The sequence below is a fragment of the Prunus persica genome, chromosome G7 (genome assembly GCF_000346465.2).
Source record: "Prunus persica cultivar Lovell chromosome G7, Prunus_persica_NCBIv2, whole genome shotgun sequence".
NCBI classification, from domain to species: domain Eukaryota; kingdom Viridiplantae; phylum Streptophyta; class Magnoliopsida; order Rosales; family Rosaceae; genus Prunus; species Prunus persica.
The window spans coordinates 8,880,113-8,883,755 of record NC_034015.1 but is presented as its reverse complement, the minus strand read 5'-3'; the positions used below and the strand labels follow the sequence as shown (position 1 = coordinate 8,883,755).

General features: G+C 37.2%; 1 pseudogene; it reads left to right on the top strand.

The window, feature by feature from the left end:
* Nucleotides 1,413-3,088, top strand: LOC18770857 (annotated as a pseudogene).

The window sequence follows — 3,643 nt, the reverse complement described above, 5'->3', positions numbered from 1 at the left end:
TGTGTATGCTGCTTGTTGGGGTATATTAATTGTGCTTTTAACATGTTAAAAATTTGGAAAATGTCTAATTTATAGGGGAGACTTTGCCAAAATTTCGGCAAAAAGTCTTGGTCTTTAGTAAGTGAGCTCGGCATCGGGGTGATGTTAGAATTACGACGGGATTTATCCCTGGTTCGAGGAATCTGGGACGGGTCATGTCACCTTTAGATATAAATAATATATAAAACAAAGTTTTAAGAGTAACGTAAAATAAAGAAACAAATAAATAAGTAAAATAAGTCAAGAGTAAGAAAGCAAGTCTGGTATAGTGAAAGCACGTCTAAGAAGCTGTCCTAAAGCCTTTGTAGTCTCCTTACGTGCTAGTAATGACGGTTTATAAGACTCCAAGATACGACCTCAATGCACAGGCTTAAGGTACGCTATGAGCATATTCACAATCGGATAGAAATCTCCATGCCACAGAACCGTTGCCCAAAAATAATAATATGGAAAGTAGGGAATATATGAAAATATGAGAATAAAGAAATCTGATTGGGGTGGTTCAAATGTGAAGGAGGACTGGCTTTTAATAGGCATCCAACACTTGTAACCTCTAGGCACATTAAACCAGAAAAATTAAGACAATGAATAGAAAATAAAAACTGAAAAATTTAAACAATTGTATCTCCCATAATAAATAAAAGAAAACAGCCAAAATATTAAAACAAAATCAAAACGTTAAAATTTTAAAAACCTTTCAAATAACAACATTCTAGAATTATAATTTCTTGGATTTGTTAGGCTTATTAGTATTCCAATATCAAAACAAGAGTGCAACCGTTTGTGTTAGGCTTTTTGGGGAGTTTTTTAAGTCAAGGTTTTAATGAGGTCACATTATAACTCATTCGCTGTTAGTGATTCTTGCTTAGAAGCTGATGTACTGTCTTACTGATTTTCTTAATGAAGTTCTAGGCTTGTGATAAATTAAAATAAATAAATAAATATAAACAAGAGGACAACCTTCAAATAATACTATTGTTCACATGATATTGAAAAAGGACAGGAAATTAGACTTCAATTTCGAATTATTGTCTATTCAAACGTAAATTGAACTGATATAAAGACTTCAAATAATACTATTGTTCACATGATACTGAAAAGGACAGGAAAATTTCACTTCAATAATCATTATTTTAGTTGAAAGGGAAAAAATGAAAAAGGGAAAAATTAATCTATTAATGTGCGTGCTAGAAGCTCCAAATACCGTATAAAAGACGTTAACTTCTTTGTAACGTGAAGCTTACAAAGATCTTGACCAAAACATGTTCAATTAATGTGCGTTCTAGAAGCTCAAAATTATGGGGGTGATAAAAAAGACTTGGAATTAATCTCAACTAGGGAAAGGTGGAAGAAGACTCCAAGTAAATTAACAAGGTGGAAGAAGACCCTGATCAGTTATGGCTTCATCTACTTATGAGGCTGTGGTCTATCAAGAGGGGACCTCAAAAGTTTTAGAGGCAAGGCAATTGCATTTGCTTCCCTTATAAATTAGTTTATTTCCTTTAATTTTCTTCCCTTTTTCTGCTTTCCACAATGGCTAAGTTCAACCTAGTTGGCAAAAGTCCTTCCATGGTTTCCGATGAAAAGCCTGTATAACTAAAGCCCAAGCTCATCAAATTCGAAGCAAAGCAAACTAAGACATTCCGATGATGAAGACCCTAGTAGTAGTCCTCAGCCTCAGCTTAACCATCCTTTCCTTTGGAGGTAAACAAGCTTCTTATTTTCTTTAATTTTAATTTAATATTTGGTCACAATAATTGTGGTTTGTGATTACTGCATCAAATTCAGTGTGGTTTACTTTGCATGGCAGGTGCACATGCAGCGACAATGTCTTTCAAAAACAATTGCCCCTACACGGTCTGGCCAGTAACCCTAACCTCCGATGGAAAACCTCAATTATCACCCACAGGGTTCGAGTTAGCATCCCAAGCTAGCTTCCAGCTAGACACTCCAGTGCCATGGAGCGGCCGCTTCTGGGCCCGAACTGGATGCTCCACGAACGCCTCGGGAAATTTCGTCTGCGCCACCGCAGACTGTGCCTCTGGTCAGGTCACGTGCAACGGTACCGATGGCTTTCCGCCGGCAACTTTAGCGGAATTCAGTATTCCAGCAGGCGGAGGACAAGATTTCTACGATGTTAGTCTTGTTGATGGCTTCAACTTGCCCATGTCTGTGACTCCACAAGGCGGTACCGGCACCTGCAAGACGAGTAGTTGCGCGGCGAACGTGAACGCAGTTTGTCCGAGTGTGCGCTGCAAAGGATAGGGTCCGATGGGAGCGTGGTTGCCTGCTTGAGCGCATGTGCTAGATTCGATGCCCCACAGTACTGTTGCACTCCGCCTCAAAACACTCCAGAGACATGCCCACCGACAAATTACTCTCAGATATTCCATGACCAATGCCCCGACGCTTACAGCTATGTTTATGATGACAACAGGGGTTTATCTACGTGCAGTGGTGGACCTAACTACCTCATTACTTTCTGCCCATCAAGTTCCTGTTGTGGTGAAATTTACGTACATATAGGGGCTCTCGACATGTAATTGATAATGTGTCGATAATTAGTCCGGCTCTATATTAAACATTTGATATTTAATAAAGGTAAGACTCCCAGACATGTAATTGGTAACGTGTCAATTATTAGTCTGGCTATGAATCAAGCATTGGATCTTAAATAAAGATAGAATTGTCCACATGTAATTGATAATGTATCGATATTATTAGAGTGTTGCTATTTCCACCACCCTGTCCTATTTTCTTACTCATCTTATTTTTTCACCCACCATGTAAATTTGAATAAATACAATCTTATTTTTCCACCCCCATTATTCCTAAAATACCCTTTACAAAATTAAATGAAAAAAAGTTAATCAAACTCTCTTCTCCAAGTCACCCCCAACCTCTTCCTCTCCTCTGCCATCACCACCATCCCTCCAACCCATCTGTAAAACCCCGTAAATGAAGCTTGCATAAGGATAACTCACCCAACATCCCTACTCTATGATATTCCGATTTTTACTTCTTCTGTAGTTTCAAAAGAGCTCTTCCTTTTTTTATGATACTGCAACATCATAAAAATTCCAGTACCACATGTTTGGCAAATTCGTGCAAAGTAACAAGCAGCTGGAAAAAAAAAAATACAAGTGTTTCAGAGAGTGAACCTTATTTTACTTGCCTAGATAAAATTGACTAAATTTGAATTAAAGACAGAGCCCAAGGAAATGATAAAAGAAGCATCACAAACAGAAGAATTTATTTCAATCCTTAGAAGTCATTTTACATAAGGATAAATTGGCCTTTAAAATTTTCAGAATAAGGTGGGTGGGGAAATAGGACAGTAGGGTGAAAATAGCAGCACTCTGTTATTATCTTCAATAATAAATATATATTGATATGTTAATGATATATTTTTGCCAACTTCAATAAAATATCTATATGAATATCGACAGTTCGGTATTTAATTAAAGATAAAATTAATGTCATGCACAAAGAATTTTTGGAAAATATATTGCACACAGAATTTGTGTGAAATATATATTACCACTCTTTCTGAAAGGACCCGCCTCGAATTTCTCAAAAACTCGAGGCGAACCCTCTGGAATTC